The sequence below is a fragment of the Vanacampus margaritifer genome, chromosome 6 (genome assembly GCF_051991255.1).
Source record: "Vanacampus margaritifer isolate UIUO_Vmar chromosome 6, RoL_Vmar_1.0, whole genome shotgun sequence".
Lineage (NCBI taxonomy): Eukaryota > Metazoa > Chordata > Actinopteri > Syngnathiformes > Syngnathidae > Vanacampus > Vanacampus margaritifer.
The window spans coordinates 10,428,549-10,453,776 of record NC_135437.1 but is presented as its reverse complement, the minus strand read 5'-3'; the positions used below and the strand labels follow the sequence as shown (position 1 = coordinate 10,453,776).

General features: G+C 38.1%; 1 protein-coding gene across 1 annotated transcript in view; it reads left to right on the top strand.

Annotated features, from left to right (window-relative positions):
- Positions 1-10,695: 10,695 nt before the first annotated feature.
- LOC144053145 (tumor protein p53-inducible protein 11-like) overlaps positions 10,696-25,228 on the top strand; it is a 34,890-nt gene continuing 20,357 nt past the window's right edge. The window contains exons 1-2 of the mRNA XM_077567260.1: positions 10,696-10,851; positions 14,834-14,918. The gene's annotated coding sequence lies outside the window, so the exon portion shown is untranslated. The remainder of the gene's footprint in view (positions 10,852-14,833; positions 14,919-25,228) is intronic.

The window sequence follows — 25,228 nt, the reverse complement described above, 5'->3', positions numbered from 1 at the left end:
GGACAAAGAAGGAAAGTATACACATCCCCTTTGAAATATTAATGAGCTAAAGATTAAATATTTTCAACCTTTATATTGAATGAATAAATGCAAAAGACAAACAGGGTAGAGCAGTTGTGGGGGAAATGAAGCCTGCACCTCTTTTTTTATTTTTATTTTTATTTTATTTTTTTAATCTAGCCTGCCAAGCAGTCTTGTAATACTTGTTGCATTAGTTTAGGCATTTTTCCAGAAATTGGTATTTATCTCATTGAATATCTGGTGATTTTCTTTTTTGGTGTGCATCTCCATTAAAAGACGATTTGATAACATCTTAATTCCCAGGGTGAGATTTGCGATTGCGGTTTGATTTTGTACGGCTCAGTTCAAGAGACTATCAGTACTTTAAACGTGGCATTTTCTTCAAAGATTTAGCTTTCCAATAAAAGACTGTTCAATACGTATCTTAGTTTGATTCGATTCACTCACATTTTAAATCAAAGCAAGTTTTTGAATTCAGATTATTTTTTGTTACACCCCATATGTATAAGAGAACTTGCTGATACAGCACTTGTTTCGATCGATTTTGCTAGTGTACTTCTAGAGGAGCGAATCTGAAAATGTCATTTTCAGTGTGGACCTCATGTTTATTTCATTGCATCTAGGCCGACATGATTCATGAGGTCTGTTGGTTGTCGAGAGCGAGAGAAAGCTGGGGGCAAATGCGAGGAGCAGGGGCGTGCACCGTCTCGACGCACGGGGTCGTCATGCCTTGTGGCTACATCTTGCGTTGGCATGGCAACAGCTGGTGAGCTCAGGTGTGCGGGGAGCCTCACATGTGAGTCACCTGGCAGGCTCCGCTTGGCACAGAATGGAAATGTGAGACGAGGCTAGTGACAGGTTGTTGTTTTTTTTTGTTGACCCCCACTCTCTTGGCTTGGCCATTGGGCAATTGTGTTTATTTTTCGCTCACCTCATGACTTCTGCAGAGATGCTCTTGATTAAAATGTTGTGTTTGTGCTTTGCCAATTTGAAAGTCAATGTTACAGACTAGTATCACATGCCACTGTGTAATTGACACAAGGATATCCAAACCGTTTTCACGAGGGGTCACATCCAGATGATAGGAACAGGCGTCTTTGTGTTTGAGAAGCATGCTCAAATCAATTTGATATATTGTAGGTCAGGATATGGTTACAAGATAAATATATTAAATGGAAGAAAAAAAACAGGCCACTTCTCAACTTGGTCTTATCTATGACAAATAAAAAGCATTGCACCAGTGCAAATCTCTTGCCCACATGTTGGCCTTCATGTTCAAATTGAAAACATATAAATTACTAAAATAAATAAAATTATAAAATTAATTAGTTACTCTTTCACATTCTCTCCGTGCCATGCATGCACCCATGGCCGACAACGAGGCACTCTAAAGTGGTCGCATCAGGCCAAAGCCCCGGTCTACGTGCATGTGTCAAGTAAAAAACGTTTTTTTTCTCTCCAAAAATATATCGTCTCTCTTGCTACTCTGTTTTCCCTACATTATGTGAGTGCACTCACGCCCAACAAGGTGCTCTAAAGCTACGAGACCAGCCTACTATTCAAGAGGAAGATGCATTTTTGTGGTGTAGGAATAGCCAGCTAGCTAGTTAACCGAAGGCAGTCAAGTTTAGTTTTACTGGACCGGGACCCCATTTTAGTTACACACCAAAAATCAGGAAACACACTTAACATCTTAATTCGGTACTACACAATTCTCAGTCTTGGCATTTTGGCAATTCTCTTCAAATGTATAATGTATCTAGAAACAAATCTTTGAATTCACGCTACAGGGTCGAACTCTATTGTAAATAGTTGGGGAAAGGAAAAATAAATAGTGTGATTTTTTTTTCTTTATAATTTTAAAAACAATACTGTAGTGTGGCAATTTTTCTTAAACCTACTTTTTAGAAATAAAATTGAATTCTTTTTTTTTTCCAACACAAAACGCTTCCATTCTTTAACATTGGATAATAGTGTGTCATCGTCTTTGTACATATAATACTTAAAACTTTCATGAACAGAACATGTACTTAAAACTTTCAGGAACAGAACATGTGGTGAGCCAAGTAAACACGTGCTGCGGTCTGTAATTGGCCTCAGGCTTTCTTTTTTTTTTGCTCACCCCTGCATTGACATGTCAGCACATTGGACGAGAGAGGGCAAAGTGGCACTATCTATTTCAACACTGTTATGAACTATGTCTGCTATGTCCCACGCACACTAACCATCATTCATCATCCTTCAGCATGGTTCACACCAAACAAGGTGCTCATTCTTCCTGCCTCTCTGTCTGCACAGTTAAGCAAACATTTTCACTGTGATTTTGAGTCCTCTTCAAACATGCCGTCTGAAATCTGCTGTACTTGACACATCCTACAATGACAGACTGGGTCCTCGCAGAGCATCTGAGTAGTGAGCTCTCTGATCGGAGTCTGCGTTTTTGTCAAGGACATGTTCATCGAACGGATTCTTTCACGCTTGGCGAAGGTGAAATGCCATGTATACCCCCCCCCCCCCCCCTCCACCCGCCTGCTGCCTCTCTGATAGCTGCTCTGGCCTCAAGGCGCACGTCAGCATATGCCTGATTGCAAGACCTCAAATGTCCTACCTCATGTGTGTCCTAAAGACAGCCAACTTTGCGCTATTACTTTTATTAATGCAACAATCATTTGGAAATGAGGCCATCAGGGTGGACTAGTGGTTGGTACGTCTGCTTCATAGTTATTGGTTTAGACACGCAAATATATCATGTTCACTGCAATAATTTATGGGTCTTTGAATGGGGTTTAAAAAATACTATTAATTTCAATAATATGCACAATTTTTTTTTATATCACATCAACGTACATTAAAAAATATATATATCGTAAGGGTAGGAATCACTAATTGGTCTATCTTTCTGCTACAGATAACTGAAGAAGAAGAACTTTGCCAACGTATTAGTATAATTGCAGCACATGTCGGACCCAATGGGATAACCACCGCTTACCTTTCAGAGCTCGATCTTGCGTTTGTTCGTAGCTGAGTCCAGTGATTCAGGCTCCCGCCTTTTGTCTCCCTCTGCTTTGCACTCGCTAGCTTTTGCTAGCTTCTACCCAGGGGTGAAAGTGGCTAGAATTTCTCGCCGGAACTCCCTGACATAAAGGTCGCTGCGAGAATGTTTTTGGTTTAGTTTTTTTTAAATGATGTGCAAAATAGATAACAAAAACACTGATGTGCACACCGACGTGACTCATCAGATACACAGAGCACGAAGCCGGTGGACAGAACTCAGTAAATAATAGATATCGTTGGAAACGGATTACGCTACACAAGCACACTGGAACAATTCAAAAGTATTTTATGCTATGTTCACACCAAAAATTACTGGGAAGCGTTCCGCTGTCCTGGCAAAAGTATTTACACCGTACAAAAATTGCATCCCATGCCGTGGGATATTATAACTTTTACCACAGAAAAGTGGAGATTCTTCGAAAAGGTTCATTGTAAACAGATAATTAAACTTCAAACATCTGGAACAAAACAGAAAAACAGTAACATTCAGAAGTCTGAATGTATTTCTGATATTTCCTACTACGTGTGTGGTCATTGAGGGCAGCGCGAGTGCTTGCTTTTCTTTTTCTTCTCCACAATAAATATTTTTTTCTTGTTTCAAAACAATGCCCACGTGTGTTTTTATGTATTTATTGAAAAACATGCGTTGTACCCGCAGGAGGGCATACATTTTTTTTACGGGGTGTTAAGTAGCTGCCCGTGTTGTTGCACGCAGGCGACAACAGACAGGACGCTGTGTGTGACGTAGACCATCCCCGAAGCCGATGTGGCACATATTTCAGCCTATCAGGCCGCGGGGCAAAATGCAAAGAAAGTTCACATTTTTCAACTTTGGCGAAAATGAGAATTTTCGCCGTACCGCACCATGTCTCCAAACGCGTCCTCCGCGCCGCCCCACGCACGCGCCCGTCCACGTGATATGCAATTGCGCCGCCTCACGCTTCCCCCGCTTTTGGTGACTTGTGTATGTAAACCTGACGTTAGTAGATTTTTTTCTTCTTGGGTGGCACATTCCATAGACGTGTGTGGCAGGTTAATTGAACTCTCCACATTGTCCATAGGTGTGAGTGCGAATGGTTGTTCGTCTTTGTGTGCCCTGCGATTGGCTGGCCACCAGTTCAGGGTGTACAGCGCCTACTGCCTAAAGTGAGCTGGGATAGGCTCCAGCACCCCCCGCGATCCTTGTGAGGACAAGCGGTTAAGAAAATAAATCTTAAAAAAGCAAATATCATGGGTAAAAAACAAAATACAGAAAAAATTAGATAAGCAAACAACAGTGTCTGATGGAGCTACATAGCTTAAACACCTTACATTTACATCATTGTTTGGATTCTGATAGTTTTGCTGTTTTCATGACCATGAAAGCCATAAAGCTACAAATCAAGTTTACATGCGTCATTTTCTTTTAAATGACAGAGATTTGAAGTGCTCATTGAAACAATGTCCTCAAAAGTTTTACACCTCCTACTCGATGCTTTCCTTGGAGCTATTTTGAATCCTCACGGTTTTCTATTTTCCTCGTATGCACCTTTCTTTGCCTCCTGACTAATTTACACTGCTCGAATTCATGCTGGGGGAGAAATGTGAATAATGTCTTGCGGGCCTCTTTATAGCTTACTGGTCACAGCTGAATACACTCTGCAGCCATTTCCCTTCAAAGCTGACAACCATTTACATGTTTGTTACACTTCAACGTGAACATAAAAGCCAGTTGCCCTTTTGACTAATGCAGCAGCATCTTGGCATAAAAAATAAAAAAAAGTTTAAAAGTTGAATCCTACATTCTAAGTGTGTAGGTGGTGTATTACCCCATTAAGGGCTGGAAAAATACATTAGGCAGGGCGGCTGTGTACAAATAATACACTTCAAAGTGAAGCGCTATTAACTCCATTATCACAGAGAGTACAGAAATGGCACAATTACAGATTTCAGATTCAGAGACGACAAGGGGTCATTGGAAATGTAGTTGTGGGCTCAAATCCCACCTTGACTGACAGGTGATCAGTAGAGGGTGTAATCGTGTCTTTCCCTCCAAGTCATTTGGGATGGACTCCACGGCCCCTGTTGAGAAAAGCAACTGGACGGATGCCTGTGAAGATTCCTCTGGGTATTTACCATACATGTATTGACTATACATACTGTTGACTAGGTTTCATTACAGCAAATTCAAATAAACACCCCACTCCACATGAGATCGTTCAGAGATAAGAGTTTGCTAACTTTTGCTAACATTGATTGCAAGAGAAAGAAAATGCTAAAACTAGGACTGCTTATTGCTGTGTTTACCCTACGTTATTGAGGACTGCAACAACATGATCTACAGCCAAACCAATTACAGATCATTTTTATGACTGAACCCACCAGATGGCCGCCACAGTCAACATTTGCTTAGTCATACGTGTCGTTTTTCGCACAGTTATTGGAAGTGAGGTGAAATAAAGGTCAGCTCGTGTGTCGTTTTTTCTTGGCAGACAGGATGCGGAGTCCTTGAACTCAGCCCATTTGTAATAGTTCAAATGAAAAGGCTACAGTCTTTGACCTACCTGGCTGCAATAATGTGTTTTAGGAGCTATTCAACGAAATGTGAATAAAAGACAGCCAAAAAGTGGTTGTTAGTAACACTTGACTATTTCTGCCAACTGCAAATCAGTGGTGGCTTTTATCCGAGGACTACTATTGTTTTAACTGTAGGCTGAACTAAGTGTGTTTCAGTTGTACATTGCCCTTGTCGATAAATAGCTCCACAGCAGCAGATAAATAATTGGCCTTGCTGGATGTTCAGGCTGTACAGAAAAGGGAAGCTGTGAGGGGAAGTGTAATAGAAGTCGCCTCTCTTTGTGGATCCCCAGAGGGCTGTCATATTTTCATGCAGCGCTGCTAACATTTCACGACTATCATGAGTGTCAGCACCTCTCACTCAATCTCCACTTGTGAAGGAGAAAAATATGAGTAATACGGCAACAGTGAAATACTATGGCGAACCTAAGTTTGTTATTATAATAGACATTTATGAGAATGTTGTCAACATTAAGCATTTTTATTTACACACACTGCTAATTGGGACTTTTACAACAATGTGTTATAAAATCACCTTTGTCCCTTAAAAGCCACCATAGTAGAGTTTTTATATGTTCTTAGTTGCAAACTAAATCTCACTGAGCGGTGGAAGCTTGCCAACTTGGCGAATGTTGGATTTGTCAACTTTTCTGATGAATGTTGATGAAAATCATTAGACCACCTCTGTCATTAGCAACATTTAGCGATTCCTAGATACAACACGCAAATGTTTAGGAAAGTGATGGATGGCAACTATTAGTGGCTGTTTGACCGGCAAATGCAGTGCAGGAATGGCTCTACATGTTAGAGCCGTGGTCACTAGGTCTCTAGTATTGGCGAATAAAAAAGAAATACGGCGATACGTCTTATAACTGTTTACAAATACTTGTGACTGTTTTGCAAACACTTGGCACTGTTTACAAACTATGAAAGACAAAAACAACTGTGACAAGTAAAATTGTTTGCAAACATGTTTTATGAACTCTGACAAAACACAAAATTTGCAATGTTCACAAGCATTCACCGCTCAGTGAGATATGGGCATAGGTGGGCAAACACCAACCAGACACCCGAATACTTCTATGCAAACATGTAAAAGTAAGTTTTTCATGATGTCCTTATTTGTATTTGATTCAAGTGAGCTACATGACTGCTAACGACTTTTAGCCTTGAAGTATTACCAAATTCAGACAGATATTAACAGTATTTGTTTGTCAAAATAAATGTATTATACTTGGCTTCTCCAGTGTGTGTCCTCGGTAGGGGGCTGGAGCCGTGTTCCAACCTGGACTGGACTGGCCGCCAGCAAACCGCAGGAAAACACAGTAGCCTATAGAAGGTAAAAATAACTATTCATACCTCGAGACAATTTCTGCTAAAATGGTTTAAATACTAAATGTCCATGCTGCAGATGTTAATAACTACCCACTAACCTGTGAAATTGTTTTTACTTTTGAGCTGGGAGAATTAAAAATATTTACCCTGTAATTAAGTTATTAATGTTTCTTTGATGGTGCAGCGTTGCGTCACACTCGAGAGGCTGAATTATGCATGTTAAATTAGCAATCTTTTTACCGCTTTGTGGGTTTTAATGAGCACTCAAGCAACAGGACGACTGCTGCCTCTCAGGCTGAAAAGTCTGATTTCATCAATGTGTTTTCGAAGGCTTTACATTAAAAATATTCCTCGTATCAGTCTAACAAACCAGTGAAAGCAGTACGTGAGCCTGTTCCTGCACTACTTTATTATACACACGCCATTTCCTTTCCGTATTACCGCAAACAAGATGAATTGCCCTGTAATTATGATTGAAAGCAGCTCACAAGATAGAGGAGGAAAAGTCATAAAAATGAATCCGCTCTGTAAAACTAATGTAAATCAAGGGAAGCCATTCATTCGTTGAGATATTTCTGGACCAAATCAAGGCAAACTACACTGTTTTACTTCCTAAGAGTGATTGTTTTTTTTAGTAGGCGGTTGCTTTTAATGCTCCATGGACTGTCCGCCACAACTTTCTCACATGGTTGCTTTAGCACATTTTCTATTCAAATAATTAATAAATAATATACACGACACTTGCCCTTGTTGTGTAAATTACAGTTGTCCTGTTCCAAAATGTAACAGTAGCTGTCATAAAAAAAATATTCCTAAATATTGTTTGAAATATCAAATACCCTAAGCACCTCAAAAATTTATTTTTCTCTGGTACCCCACTCTTGATGACCAATTTACTACATATAAAATCTAACATTAAAAAATAAGTTTCTTAATTTTTCAAGATACGAGCAGTCTTTTGACCAGTTGTATTGTCTTAAGATACGACACTTCACAACATCGAGCCACTATCAATTCACATTGGTTTCTTTGCAGTGGAAAGCCAATATCAGTTGGATGCAGACTAGTAATGTGCCATTTCAAGATGGCTTTCCAAGTGCCAAAAGACACCACAAATGAAGAAGAACATGGAAGGAGACGATACATTAGGCACAGTCGTGCTTCATGCTGACATTTTCTCTTTTACAAGGTGAGCAAATGCAATACAATACTCTTGAGTAAAGTATTTCTTATGAAGACAATTTGAGTAACAAAGCAAACAAGTCAATTTTAGACAAGCATGGAAAAACCTTTGCTTCCTGCAGCTGCAGATGTATTATCTACTTGACAACTTGACATCATTTAGCTCTTACATGCAGCGATTGCATTAGGTCGTGATTATATATTGTGGTGACGCACCTGCAGCCATATGCACAAAGTCATGCATATTCATCGTAGATTTAAATGTATTCCATGCTGTCAACGTAATGATTTTCTATTCTTTTGCCTGAATTCTGATGGTTCTCAAACCTTCGTCCGTGCATCCACTGTCATACTTAGCAGAAATATAACATCAATTAAGTTATTAGGGTTCTGGGCTGACTGAGCGTAATTGGAAAAAACTCTTAATATTATAAGATCCAAGATATTTTTAGCTTATAAAATAATATTTGGTAACCCCACAGTCTATCAACTGTCAAACCTTGAGAAAGATTTTAATTTGTGTTTTATTTTAATAACATATTACTGGAAAGAAGAGACGCCACTGTGTTCATAAGAGGAGCAGCTTATAGAAGCAAATTGTGAGAGGCAAATGTACCAAAGCCTTGGGGGATTTCTTCACATTCAAAGGCTGTCTAATTGTTTTTGAATGCGAGATATCATGCTGTCTGTGTACTCTTTTGGGAGGACATTTTTACTTTCCACTTTTATTGTGTATGCTTGGGAGAGCGATTCACTGGTAATAATGTTCTGTTTGTTTTATGTATTCGCAGCGTTTCTAATTCTATCCAAAGCTCTGATGGAAGGAATAATGATTAATCTAATTCATCTATCTATCTATCTATCTAGCTAGCTAGCTAGCTAGCTGTCTATCATCTGTCCGTCCCTCCGTCCAGCAATCCATAGAGTATATGTATTGATCTCTGGTGTTCCGTAGAGATATAACACTTGATGCTGATGCCTCATTCTGCGTTAACATTGCCAGAAATACCTTCCCTCTTGCTGTGTTTACAGGCATTATTAGCTTGTTCTTTCCTTCTTTCAGGAAGTAACTGCCCCCATTGATTTTCTACAACCTTACCATTGTGATGAGTGGTTCCCCTCCGGCGACAGCACCTAAATAATCCTTTTCATTAAATGAAGATGCCGTTTTTACCGTCTTGCGCTTAAAACAGCAACATCCTGTTTTCCATGTCAGCATCGGGGAATTTGGAGGAGGAGAAAATTTTAATTCTTGATCCATTTTTGGGCCATGGAATTACCAAATAAAAGAGACATACTTTAAAAAAAAATCCACAGAGACTTTAATGCAAGGGGTGTCTAAAAGGATTACCTGTGGACGTAGGATGTCTCGAATAAAGCAGTAACAAAGTCGAACTGTTTACAAAAAGTAGCTGTTTTTACATTTGTTTGTCAGATCAAATTCTGCACCATTTATCACGGTGTACTTCTGAAGTGGAACTGTTTACGTCATGGACCAGCAATATATTTATGATACAGCTGGGTATGTGCACATATATTACAAATGTGATCAAATATAGATTGAAATTATATTGCCATGACTACTTTTTGACATGTGTTCCCAGCAGCGATGGAGCTGTCCTATTCAATGCATAGATTTTAGTCCCGGTTTCAGATTTCACCACCTACACATTGACTGTAATCCTGCCTCCGCCGCTGACTCCTCTGAGCCTTTTTCCCCCAACACTTATTCAGCACCTTTGTTCAATGTCGAGGAACTTGTTTTATTAACACCTGTGTCTCAGTACTGTTATTTTCTCGACAAAGACAAAATGTGACAACAGAAAGATGAACAGCTGTTCTGCAGTGGTGAGAAGCACAGAGAATGTTTATTTTTTATTTGTGTAGTACACTTGTCAATAATCAATATACATTTCAGCATTTTTTTCTTCCTCTTCCAAATAAAGTCAAGACATTATCAGATGTCTTAAAGATTATATTGAGTGAGTTGAGTGATTATCCTGTAAAGTGGAATGATTTTTCCTTCCCATTCTGCTAGGAAAATGGTTAGGGCCAATAATCACAAATGTTAAACCTGTTTAAGATTTGATGATGGACAATTTCAGGGACAAATGAAAAATGTTCAATATGATTATGAAAACAGAATGATTAATTTTACCAAATACCTTGGGGCCTACTTTTTTTTTGTAGGCTACATTTAACCACTTGTCGCACACCATAGTTAGCAGAACTGAGTGTGAGATATGCAAAAATCACAGACAAGTAAAAAAAATGTAAAATGAAGTAAACATATTTCATGAGATTTATCATTTTATATTTGCAAATTGTTGCCATTATATAATATAAAAATAAGTGTTTAATTATTCAGATGTATTTTTTTTTTATCATGACTGAGTGATTCTGTTGACACCAAAGGCAGTCTATAGTGATACTGACCCTTTAGTTGCGTGAGAGGCCATATTAGCAACGCGGCGGCGCTTTGTGTATATTACGGTAGTTTTTTAATGTGCGCGTTTAAGAGAGCTCCGGTGCTTACGGTAAGCGGGAGCTCGTGGCTGGCTTTAGCGGTTGAGGAGATTGTGTCGAGTGAAAGCTCGGAGCGCAGGGATGTTCCTCCTCACTGTCTGCGGGGCTCACGCGCTGCACTAAACGACGACTGTTTACCTTCAACCAAACTCCGGCTTCTGCGCTGCTCCCCAACCTGTAAGTTACTTTACTTTCTCCTTTACAAAACGTGTACTTTACGGTGATTTGGGCGATGTTTTTATGCGTGCGTCCGTGAACGTCTCATAATGACTGTTAGCTCAAATACTGTCGGTCCACGAGAGTCCACGCCACAGTAACGTGTAAGATTGCTTCCCTGCTTTATTTGTATTTTTTTGTCCTTGGGTTTAGTTGATGCGCTTATGAAGTTTATGTGTAAGTGTGTGCTACATCGTATGGCCAAGTTAAGTGTTGGTAGCCTGATTAAATCTAATGAAATACCACAAAACAATGCGTGTCAAACACAAGTCTTATTTACACAAAGGCGAATTTTGAGTCCGTGTTGTCATCTTGTAAACTTCACCGTTTAAGTATTTTTTTCAAGTTAGACTAAGCACAACTGTCTCTCCCCGCCCTATCGATCTTAATATGATAAATGCATAACGTTAGCTAGTGCGGTATTGTTTTGAAGACCTAGTATTTAAGTTAAGTAATTTGTTTTTATAGTTGTTGCCAACCACTACATAGAAAAATAAATAACAGTAAGAGCTAGTTAAAGTAATGCATTGAATATTTTAATGCAGTTTAAACATACACGCATTTATATAATCTCCCTTCATACACAATGTAGTTTGTTTGCCCTGTTTCTTAGACGATTGCATTTGCACAGCAATGAAGGGTGTCGTGGTATGAGCAGGAGGCATGCATGAAGTCATGCTGCAGTTCAGGTGTGTCACGACTTGTCAGAGCCGACAAGCAATGCTGCAGCACACCTTCATCACGCCTTGAGCTTCAAACAGAAACACTTTTTGTTTTGAGTAGGAGAACAACGTTCTTGCCCTCAACCCATGCATGGGTCTTTGTCTGTGCCTGCAGTGAAAACAACACAACAACCCATTAACTAAAGATGGTGGCTTGGGTCAAACGGGCGCCAATCATAACATGCGGGAAGAAGCATGCCTGTTTTTACATTTCTAAGTGCTCCAATGTACAAGCATTGGTTTGAAATGAATACTTATAGCTCTATGGCTGATGCGTTCTCCTCAAATATACATATCCAAACATTTGATTCATATTTTCCTTAGTCAAGCCACATACAGATTTTTTTGCCTTTCTCTTTCTTTCTTTCTTTCTTTCTTTCTTTCAAGATGCATTAGGAAATAGTGCACAATCTTCTGCGGTAATTCTTTTAAAATAGTGTTGTTAAAGCAGGTCGTTTATAAAGCGAGGTTCCACTTTATAGTCAAATTGTTAGATTTTGCGTTGTTGACATTTGCAACCTAAATCCGAAATATTCCCAAACGACAGACGTACTATTGTTTTCCTTGGGGATTAAATATAACAATAATATATTATAATAACTGTGCTTCTGGTTCAGTTGAAGCCAATTGAGAAGGCATTAATGTTGGAAAGCACGGGGAGGAGGTTCATGCTGATTGGCTAGCTTGACCTGTCCACAAGTAGAATGCTGTTTCTGATCTGTGAGCTTGGCAGGATGACAGGTAGGATGCCACAACAGATGTTTAAAAAAAAAATAGATGATTTGGCTATCACATGATCATGTTGCCTGATAAAACACTTTCAATCAGAAAATGATCAATCGTTGTGCCCTTCTGTTAGCTTTACTTGTAGCTCCATTGCTTTTACAAACTTTCCTTGTCATTTAGTAGAATATGCAAACATTTAACCCAACTAGTTGCTTGTCCAGTAGTCCTCTATGGGTCCAGCAACAGCACCATCTTCAAGTCTCTTCCTAATTGGCTATTTTTTTCCATTTCAAGACACAATCACAGTCAGTGACTTGACAATTTGACAGCGCCTGTTCCAGGTCTCTTCCTAATTGTGCTCGGTAGGCGTTTGTTCGTCCTGAAAGTTAGTTAGTCTTATATCTAATCATTTTAGTCTGCTAAATATGCAAGTTTCTCCTTTAGACTTTAATTGCTGCACCATCATATTTATTGTTGCCGATGGTCAAATGTGTGACATGCTATTGTGGGTTACAAAATCTATGTGAGGTTTTGGCAAATGGGTCAGAGTGGCCTGATGACGATCTGCCCCGCCCAGCCTAATTTTTTCCTGCACTTGTAGCCTCGGGATAGATTGACCATGGGCAACCCTCATTCAGCTCTCCATCTTACTAATGGCACTCATGCAAACCAACAGCACAGCATGCTATGTCTCACTGGCTGGATTTGCATTGCATGTCTAAGTACACAATTCGGCTCTGATCTGTGTGTATTTTTCAAGTGACCTGAATCCAGTATTGTTATGTTTTAATGTGTTTGTTTTACAGGTTTTTTTGTTTGTTTTATGAGCTTATATTGGCCAATTAAAGTGGCTGGCCGTTGGGCCCAAGTAATTTTTCGGAGTCTTTTATTAACATGAACACGTTCGCACATTTTCATGCTACAAGTGTTGTTGTTTTTTGCATGGGCATCCCAGAAGGGAGGCAGTGAGTCCTGACTAATTGGCAAAGAGTTAAGCACGAGCATATGTAAATGATGGGTGATGTGTCTGTGCATTTTTTGTGACAAGGCACTGAGGCATATAGCAGCACATTGTACAGCTTTAAGTGGTCCCTCAGGTCCTTTGAATATTCTTTCAATGGTAGCCAAAGCAGATGCTGACCCCTTTTTTATTTCCTCAGTAACTAACAGCTTAAATTCATAATATAGGTCATTATGGCACGGCATGCTGAATCCATCGTAGATTTATGATTATTAGTGGTTTGAAATGAAAAGGGCATTCGGAACAGAGCGGGTAGTATTCATGCGGCAGATCGAAGGCAAGCATCCCTCGTGCGCTAAAAAAAAAAATGGCAATGTTGTGCTTTCAAAGTCTGAAATGCTTGTAAATACAGCAGTACTACTTTCACAACTAATGGCTGTATGGCTGGCTAAATATTGCACTTGGATGGCACATTTGACCTGTACTTTAAGAATGTATAATCTATTTTACACACTGTATCTTATGATGGGATTCAAACGTGGATAGTAAGTATTTTACGAATGCATATTTGGGAAAATGAATGGAACCGCTAAAGAATGGTCCTTAAGTTGTGACAAATTCTACAAAAACGTAAACATTTTTGAACCATTGTCATGCATGACGTAATGCAGACCGAAAGACCTTTGTCAGCATGTATACTTTTCTTTGAATGGTTACTGTTAGTCTGAACCATCACAAAAACAAATATTGATGAGGATAATTAGAGAAATTATTACAGCATGCAAAAATGGTAGTAACGAGTTTCTGCCATGCTGTAAATGCGTATGAACAGAAGATTGGAATGTACTATGTAAAGTAAACTGTCTTTTGGTATTTTCAATATCAGAGGCTTTCAGTGAAATACATTAAGGCATTACTTTGGATGCCTCCAAAGATATTAAGATTGAAGCAAGTATCATTTAGATCAAGTGTACAATGTCCGCTATATTTAGGATCATGATTATATGCTGCTTTGTGTTTAGTCTGTCGGGAGCCTTTGTATGATCCAACACTGATCACTTTCTTCATGGCATCTTGTCTCTTCATTCCCCCGGCGACTGCAATGAAAGTTTAACTGTGGCTTTAATAATGACCCTCGAGCAGATGTGCTTGTTTATTTCCCGTGGACAAGATTAGCAAATCTCAGACCATATGCTGCTTTCTATGATGCTGGCACATTTATTGCAACTGTAGGCTGCCAAAGTCATTAATTCTTACAGGGAGAAGACACCGAAGCAATTCCATTTTTGAGTGGTGACAAACCACTGTAGACAATATTGTGTGTGTTTATTTGGAAATTCATGTCCCTCCTCAGGCAGGTCACGCTTTCTGCAAATCAATTTTGGCATTTATTGTATAATTCCTCCACTTCTTATTGTCATGTCGGTCAACCTGACCTTTTGTTTTTATGTTTATTATTTCTTCATTGCTGTACTGCATTGTGATAGTTTCCAGTTGAATATATTTTGAAACATGCTCTTAACTTGATTGACAGGTGAACTACTGTTGACACCACGGGAAATTTGGTCCAACAAGATAGCTGCATCATCTTGCCACTGCAAATCCCATATCTACAATCGGTAAGCCCGTTGTAGTTCCTTCAAGGACTAACAGTCACTGGAAATTACTTTGTTGTCAGTTTGTGTTGCTCAGTTCCATTGCTTTGTCAGTCCAGGTTTCTGTGTGTGTGTGCATTGCGCAGTGTGTGTATGGGTGAGTGGTTTCACATTCCCCTTTTGCCATTTAGACGAGGTCATCAGCCACTTTCACTTAGAACCTCTTGTATTTCACGTCTAACATTTCAACTCTCAGCATAATGTGCCGCTGCCTAATGCTGATATTTTGGAGCTGCTTTTTCTGATGCTGACATTATTCAAATGATATGAGTATAGAATGTGTACAATTGTGCTTATCAAAACACTAGAAGAGACCATTATCTAATCATTATAATATTTTAAATGAACATTGGAAGCAGTTTTTACTCTAGGTAGCCTATATTATACATTTCAAACTCATAAAAACATAGTTTTGGTTAAAAGGCCTTTCCATAGTGTGTAGTATTAATCATTATAGAAACATTAAAAAAAAAAAGTCTCATTACACATCCGTGCATAATAAGCCCCCCAAAAAGCACCCTTGAGAAGTTTTTTTCTTCTTCTCTTTTTTTCCAAATGCCAAGGACATTTTAATGATTTGAGTAATTCTGGGCTGCTGAGTCTGAAAATGACATCCACTTATTTGAATTGGCTCTAGTTTTAGAGAAATTTATTTATATATATATATATATATATATATATATATATATATATATATATATATATATATATATATATATATGTATATGTGTATGTATGTATATATATATATATATATATATATGTGTATGTATGTATATATATATATATATATATATGTGTATGTATGTATATATATATATATATATATATATATATATATGTGTATGTATGTATATATATATATAAAGGTTTTCATACTCTTGTTAACAAAAGTGGGGAAAAAATGTTAAACTAATAGAAATAGTTCAAATAAATTTTTGACGTCAATAGCCGTCAATGGCAGTGAATGAAATAAATGGTTCAACTAAATTTACTAAGTTATTGGTCGTCGGATTTTTTCCCGATATTCATTCATTCATTCATTCATTCAAGTGCGAAATAGTGGCGCTGATACTTGGCCTGGCTGATATTCAGTCTATCCCCTAGTATTGAGATTATATGTCAAGTATGTTGGCCCAAGCAAAAGACAAATCTACTGGTTTCATCGTTACATAAAACGGGGTATTATGTGAATTATTCTACGACTGGCAGTTCTTCTTTTGACCATATTCTGCATTTTTTTCCCACCATTGAAATGCAAATTAACAGATTAAGATCTAGCCAATGTATCCTGAAAGGAAAAATCTGTTACTAACACATGAGACTGAGCAGTAGGCCACTGAAGTTAAATTCATCCTTAGAAAGATAAAAATCTCAAAAGGCTCTAACTAAGGAAATAAATTAAACTAATTGGTCCAGGAGACAAATGCAACCTTTCCTGTAATTAAAGATCAAGCTCCTCGTGCATGAACATCAGACATAATGTGCAAGCAAAGATTTACTGCCGTCTAAGGTTGATTCCCTCATTTGTTGCTATGTAAACTTTGTTAAACCCTCATGGCATTTTGGGGACTTGGTAAAAACCTGATTAGCAAGCTGTGTGGCTGCACTCGCATTTACCAAGTAGCCGCTTTGTTTTATTTTGAGATATAGCGCATGACAAAAATTAAAGGCAGAGGAGCCACTTAAATGGAGCCTTCCAATCTGGACACATTTAGGATGTATCATATCTCATATGAACACCATACAAGGCCATATCAGTACACTGTACCTTCATAACTCAATCAAAAAAAGGAAATCAAATTAGCTTTATCTGTTCACTGATTGAGCCATTTCAATGCACTGATCTTTTTCTAAAGGGTCAGTAAGGGCGTCTGAGAAAAGGCTGATGTGTCTACTGTCTACATCAAAGCTGCTTTTAATACTCACGGAGGTTCAACAAAAGTTGTAAAGCGAATTATGCACATGAATGTGAAACAAGCTCATTTGAATAAAAAAATGTCTATTTATTAAGCATGTTGTCATTTGTTACTTGACACTTGAGCTCAGTCATTTTTCTTTGGCTTTATTTGTGATGCTTGGAGCGAGTTGCCGTAGCAATTTTTTTTGTTTTTGTTTGGAAGACATTCTCAGAAGTACCAATGTTGCAAATAGTAGAAACGTCTTTCTCTTACTTGGAGCATTAGTAAAAATATAAATATTTACATTTATAATAAATCCAAAGCAGCTACATTAATCATGTATATTTTATTGAACATGGCCTGATCAAAACAATAAATAATAATTGAAATCAATTACAACTACAGCGCAATGTAAATAAACTCTGGCAAATCACGACATTCACATTCCTGTGACGGTTTTTATGCTAAGGTTCCAGTGAATAATAAATAAATGTAAAAATAATTGACAGTCATAGTGCATAGTTATGCATCCACATTTTGTGTTTTTATGTCCTATTTCTTACCTTACTTCTTTTGGGGGGTGTATTTGTTCAGTCTTTCGCTTTCTCTTTCATTTAACGTACAGTTTAATTACTGCCACATGCATGCACTCCGTTTAATAAAGAAGAAGAAGTCATGCATTACCGCCAGTGGCCTTCTTCATAGCCATAGGTATCTATGGTAGGAAGGTGGCGCTAATGAACCAAAAGTATTTGACAACCATCAAATGGAAGTCGAAGAAGTAGTCCGTAGTCTTGTGTGAGTTATAGTGTCGTATGACTTATTTACTATTTAGAGCAGCAAGATGCACAGCAAACGATTAGAATTCTACTTTTGGCTCCAATGGGACGCAGAATTTTAGTGAAGGTAAGCATTTAAAACTGAAAAAAAAAAAAAAAAAGCTTTTCCATAATGCATCTGTCTCGACGGTGTGTATTTTTCGAGAGGGAGACCCGTGAGGCTTGAGCTTTCCTTTTTTTGTCAACACTTGGCTCCTTTTGGGGTTACTGTGAATAACAGAAAGGGCACATTTGAACAACGCTCACACGAGGTTTTGAACAAGTACGTGCTCGCCTCGGGGCACATTGATTTACCGGAAAAAGCCGTATTAAAAGTATCGATACATGGTTTTGTGAACCGATATTGGGCTATGAAAAGCAATATCAATTCGATATCGATATTTTAAACCCAGCCCTAATGAGCACCAAACAATAACTCCCGGTGCTCATTTGAGAACCACACCCACCACACCCCTGAATAGAACCCACACATTCAAACAAGCAATGGTTAATAAATCATCTGGAAAGCTTGTGTAGCGTTTGAGACTCATAAGGCATTGAATGGAAATTTGAAGCGTGAGTTAAGACAGCTTTGGTCCCCGAAGAACCGATGCGTCTTGACAAACGTAATTTAGTGGTTTGTGTGAGCTTCTCTTGATTGGTTGCTGGTTATTATGGAATTAATTGAATTCTCTTGTCTGGCACCTGATAATTTGCCACAAGCATGAAAACCAATCTTTCCAATCCATTTTTTGCAGCCTTTCAAGATCAAAATTAGCATATTATGAAGATTTCTTAATACAACACTCACAATGCCGGGGTCAGCGTTTGATTCCTGATTTTTTTTCTTTTTTTTCCTGTTGAACATATCAATATCAAACACATTTTGTATTGATATTAATCATGTGTCTATTGCGATAAATACTGATGTTGAATTCTCGCCCAGCCCTAAATATGTACCTGTTTGTGTGGCTGCAGAAGTGAGGAATGTGTGTTGTCTGCATACTGATGACAGTTGTGTTATTGCAGTAATAATTACAGGTTGGTGACATTTTCCTAAGGGGTTTGTGAGGATATGTTAACTCAGATTTGTCTTTCACAAATCAAGTATGCACAAGTATAGGATTTTCTTATGTTAGTGGTTGTCCTACAGAGCAGAAATCCAAATGTCAGCCTTGTTTACGGTCCAATGTTGATGGTTAAAAGGCAACAAACACAGTCTTCCCCAAGACACTGGGAAAAAAAAAGGCAGGAAGAGAATCGAAAGGCCTGATGGGGTTTCCGAACAATTGCTGGCTAATTATTTTGTTTTGGCTTTGAAAGTGAAATCAATTTAAATCAACTCTTAACTGTTGTTTCCTTATCCTCAAGTGGGTGGCTTTAAATGTTACTGACTTGTCAAAACCTCTTGGTGGGTCATTTCAAACCCAACCTCACACTTTTGACAAAAGCATACATTTGATGAAATGAAATTCTTGTTATTGTTAAGCAAATAAATGATATATTTTCGAAAATTCGGAGTGATTTTTTTTTTACCTTTGCCAAGCTGTAAAAGTCCATGAGTAGGCATTATTTCGGACGCAAATTAAGCCCTGAAATTGGTTCTGCCCGTCACCCAAGGAGGCTGCTTAGCAACCCGGGAGGATTTCATCAAGCTAGACTACCTCCTGCGTGCAACTAATATTGTTTTAGTAGAGCTACAGTAGAACTCGAAACATTTTCTGCAATAGCCACAAAGTCCAGGAGTCTTCTCTTGATTGACTGCACCGTCTCGTATGCATGGCTTGATCAGTAAGAGAAGTCATTTTATTGCCAGTGCTGTTCAGAGGCTATATAGGATGTCGGCAGCAGAAAAATGGCTTCATTTGCTTTATCGCTCACCCAAGGACAAGAGCAGAAAGGAAATGTCCTTTCCGTAAGATATTTCTCATATAGAAGAGGTATGCGCATAAATGCTGATTTTCTTCAAAATGAGTAGCCTCAGGTGGGGAACGCACTTTTTTACGTTTACTTTTTATATTTATGTATCAGAACGAACCGCAACTGATTAAATTGGTCTTATACTTGTTTAACAATTAATAAAGTTAATGGTACTTCACACATGGTTTAGTACCTAACTGTAGAAATATTCTGTATAATCCACAGTGCCTGCTGTGTAATCAGTAGTCTGCGGTTGCCTGAGAAATGTAAAAGAATAAAAATAAAATCTCCTTCAATTTACTGCGGCCTTGAGGGGGGGATTGTTTGTATAGAGTTTTTATCCACTAATATGTCATTAAAGCCTACCTAATCAGAATGGGTGGGAATCTTTGAATGTCTCACAAATCGATTCAGATTTTTGGGTGTGCGATTCAATTCAGAATCGATTTTTGATTCAAAATGATTTGATTGACAATGATTTTTGCTTCAATCTATAGATGTGCAAGGAATTGTAATGATCTACTCCAGTCTGACTCGCTAATGCTAATTAGCGCGCTACTCGCGTCACTTTTGCCACTCAAAAGAACACTGCAAAAAACAACTTTTATTGGAATAACTTGATTGTGACTTTTTCCTTCTCTCTAATGTGGCTACAACTTAACAGTGTATCAGACCGCATGTAACCACACTGCCCCTCAGTGGCCAAATCGGGTACAACATGAACAGCGCTCCAAATAAAGGCACACAAAGGCAAGACAGTATAAAATGATTTAAATAAAATTGATTTTGGGACATTTAAAATCGATTCTGAATTATACAAAATGAGAATCGTGATTCTAATGAGAATCGTTTTTTTGGGGGGGGCACACCCCTAATAATTAGTTTCCACTCAGTTACCACGCACAACAAGCTTTTGTCATCTAGTATCTCTAGATACTTTTTGATTCTGCCTTATTGTCATGACATGGCCTCAATTTTCTTTACAGATGCTGATAAGAACATATGTTTTTATGTCCTTTACATTGTACCTGATTAAAAAAAAAAAAAGTACAAGATATGCCACAAAGAACTTCAAATCATTCAATAAAGCAAATTTATTTATCAATCCTATTTGTAGTGTATTGTTACCGAACGTAAAAACAGCAAATAAATAATTACACATAAGTACTTATTGTTTGGCTGTCATATAAAAACATATCGACACCTTAAAATAATCACCTAAGTCAGATATTTCAGGAAACCAAAAAAATCTAACCTTTTGCATCTTGAGGATATGATTTAGACAACAAATCATTTTTGCAAAAAAAAATGACTTGGGCAATTATTTTAAGAGGGTTACTATATGTTGGTGCAAACCAGAATAACGATTTGTCAGCTTTGCTGCTGTGCAAAGAGCTCAAGACCCGATTTATTTTTCTTTCAGCACTGGCTAGATCCCTGCTGTGCTGTGATGCCATTTCATTTTATTTTCTTGCTCTTCGGAAATCTTTCATCTCTGGACTGTGTCTGTCAGCACTGTTTTACTTCCCAATTTTTACTGTTTCAACCATGCTCCAGCGACAGTAACACCATCACTGACAGCTCCTAATGAATCTGCGCCTTTCAAGACGCGTCCCCCGATGCTGTGACCCACGTATGCATGATGTAATGGATTATAAAACAAGTCTCAGTCAACATTGTCATGACACAAGAGGAAACCAAACTTTCCAAATCAATTTGGTTCAGGTTGTATTCCATTTGTGCAGTTCTAGCACACTCTGGTGCTTAGTTTAGTGCAGTTTAATTTTAATTATAGATGTTTTCGCCACAGTGGCGGTTATTACTCCCATAAATCAGTCATGGCCAAGACTATTTCTTTGTCACAGCTAGTAATATGTACAAAAACGCAATATTACCCCCCACAATATCAGATTTTTCAATCCAATACCATAATTTTTTTTGTTATAATAACCCAAATCTCCCCACAATATCGTGATTATTAACATATTGTGAGGTCGTTATTGTAATATTTATTGTATTGTGACGTTCGTATATCGTTACATCCCTAGTCAACGATATTGTCAAACAAAATTCATCAGTAAAATGGGGTACTCTTTGAAACCCGGGTTGGACCTTTTCTTGGGTTTGTGTTAAAGTTAAAGTACCACTGATTGTCACAGCCACCTAAGTGGTGCAAAATTCATTCTCCACATTTGACCCATCCCCTGAGGGAGCGGTGAGCAGCAGCAGGGGAGGGCAGACACAGACCACTAGGCCACTGAGCTGGTTGGCAAAGTGATAGTGACGTCAGATACCCGATTCTAAACCTTGAATTCAGCAAAACATCTTGATTGTGTAATGTCATGAAAACACATCTCATATTATGTCCTCCTCTTAGCTTGTGATTGTTACGAGACAAGCTCTATTTTTTAGAAGGCGTACTTCGCGTTCTCATTTGTAAACCAATCAAGTAGCCATTCATTATTTATGTTTCTCTTTGGATTTATAGTGAGGTTGCTTTGTATTTTTGTCAACATATACATCACAGTTGTCATTCCTCCCCACCTAAGAAATAATTGAAGTGATTGCCAAGCCCTGGTGATGGATTTCTGCTGATGTTATCATTTCAGGCCTTATCCTTTTTTTGGTCCCAAGTTTCTTTTTGTCTTGATTTGCCTTACTTCCTCAGTCTTGCTCCGAATTCACCTTTTTTGTAGTCGCCTACTGCCACCATTACTATATAAGTGTGTTGTTGTTGTTGTTGTTTTTTACCCCAGCACAGAATGCCGTAAAGTCTGAGATAATTTTGTTCTACTTGACATTTTCTTCAAAGAAAATGCAAAGCTTTTACCTTGTGAAACTGGTGTTGGTGTCCTTTAAAAAAAAAAAAAAAAACTTTCCCCAGCTTTTGAATAGTTGATTATTATGATAATACGATGACAGCAATTGATCTAATACAAACAATCGTTGTTATATTGAATGTTCTAATATTGTGGACTCAAGTAACCACTCTGAGAGTATTCGTAATTACAATGGATAAGATATTTGACAAGGGAGTTAATTCTCTTTGTGTTATTATTAACTGACGGGCTAATTCTATGTTGACTGCTCTCAGAAGAGCAAACAGTTTTCATCTTTTTTTTATCCCACCACAATAATCTATTGATGGTAAACAGGAGATTAGTTCTATTCACCCAACTGCGCAAGCAAATCTTTTCTTTTTCATAGATCACCATTCTCAGGGATTGGGGTTGTGCAAACTAGCCAACTGTACTACTTCACAATCTTATCTAGGGTCTGATGTCAATTAGTCACTAATTATGCTGTTACAAAAGCATTTTGTATTGATTACTATTTAGTCATCGATTATTGTTGTTCATTTGATGTTGTTTAGTGATTAACTTAACAACTATGCAATATCACATGGCTGACTCAGTTACTGGTTCAGTCATTGTTTTCCAAAGTAAAAGACGATGTTTGCAAATGTCACTCTTAAAGATAACCAGCTCTCATGAAGGACCACAGAAAGCAATTTAATAACTAATTGTTGAGAGGTTAAAATCAGACGATTTGGAAAATTTTCATTCAAGCAATGGCTCTAAACGAGCCCTCAATTATTAATATAGTTGATAATTTAATAGTGGAATCTTGACACTTCTAGTAACGGTGCTGCTACACTGCCATCTTTATTTTAAAGGCCTGACTTTACTAGCTACAGGCGCTACATATTCAATTGACTCTCATGCTGTTTAAACCGTATAATTTAAATAGGTATATCATTTCATGTGGTCAATGTTGTGTTCACTGCAGCATGGTTATTATCCTGAAAAGGGGTGAGGTTGGGGAAATCCCTCCATCTGTGTTTCTTTCTCAAGGTTTCTTCACTTTTACACTGTAATCGTGACTTGACCTACAGTATACTGATGCACCTGCTGTTCTGCTCCATGGGGATTGGTTCTTCCTTTCATTAGCTTAAAGTTACACCACTATGAAGCTGTAGTAGTCCCTGAGGTATCAAGGAATGAAATCATTAGCAGTTGTTATTACACATGGCTACACAAGGAAGGCATACATCATATGTCACCGGAAAATGAACATCGGAATTACTATTATGTTAAAAAGAACTGCTTCGTGTGCATCACATTTTTAACTGCTGGTACAAACCAAAAGGTTGTACCAGAAGAAGGTAAGATGCTTGGCTACTTTTTCTTATTTTTGGAAAACAGAAGATAAGCAAGGGTGTCGACCCTCTAATTTTAAAGTTGTTGTTGTTTTTAACACATTTTCAAGGGTTTCCTGTGGAGTTCACACATTTCCCACAGTTCTTACTATGTTTAGCCATTTTTGTCCTTTCACCAACACATGCTCTGCCGGGAAATCCAGCAAAGGAATTGAGACAGCGATGCCTCTTGTGCATATATTGGACTAATCGTGTATTTGCTCTATATATGTATATTGCTATCATGTACATGTGTGTGTATTGTAGATAATTGGATGGATGGAACGGCGGAACAACACATTTAAACAGGCAATATAACAATGCTCAAAAATTAATTACAGCAGCTTACTGAGTAAGTTGTGCAGTTGTATGATGGTGGCCAAGGCACGGACACCAGAAGGAGCAGCTTATTGTCCATTGAACTGAAGCAAAAAAACCCTCTGTATTTATTTTTTGCATTACTCTATAGTAGGCAATGAAAGGCTTTGATCAACATTGCCAATCACTTACTTTGCCACGAAATCGGCCAATCGTAATCTTTGGCTGATTTTTTATTTTTTTTTTATTTTTTTATCAAGTACAATATTTTGTTCTGCTGTTTTCCTTATTAAAAAGCACATTAAAGTTTTTTGGGGGGAGGCTGTAATGTATTTATGGTATTATATGTTTCAATGGGGAAAGATGATTTGAGACGAGTGTTTTGAGTTACAAGAGTATTCATGATAGCGTAAGGTATCACTTTATTTATATTATAGGTTGCAGTGGTTGATTCTTGCAGACTGTCAAGTGAAAGGTTGGGTCCACCTGGACCTCATCACCCTTCAGTAGCTTCGATCACAGAGACTATTCACATTCACACATTGTTTATTTATTTTCCATCTTCCTAATTCAGCAGTGCAATCTCTGGAAACCCTCCAATTTCCTCAGGATTTCTCACTGTGTACTTTACTCTTTTTTTCTTCTTCTTCTTTTACAATTTCTGAAGAAAGCAGCATTAGTTCTTCTCAAATTCATTATGAAAACATGGCCTGTCTCCAGTTGACTGAGTGACTGAATACTAATCTTACTAGATCTTGAAGTATCCCGTATGCTGTCGACAATAACGCCAGTAGTGTCGTCAGTGGCTCTCAACAGCGAGCGCCTCATCAAAGCTACGGTAGTTGTAATCATGACAGGTGTTTTTTACGATAAGAAGTTGATTGTACCGTGGGTAGTTGCTAGGCAACTGCATCAGTGCTACATTGGCAAGTCAAGAAGCAGTATTAGGGAGATTCATACGGGAGACCTATGCAGGAGTATTTGAGCATATGGAAGATTTTGTACTTAATTGAAGAGTACAGGAATGCATCACATTTTGCACTCAGTCTTTAATGGGGTCATGAAGCAGTTCAAGCTTCCAGGGGTCACGGCTATAGTCGTATATATCGCAAACATTTG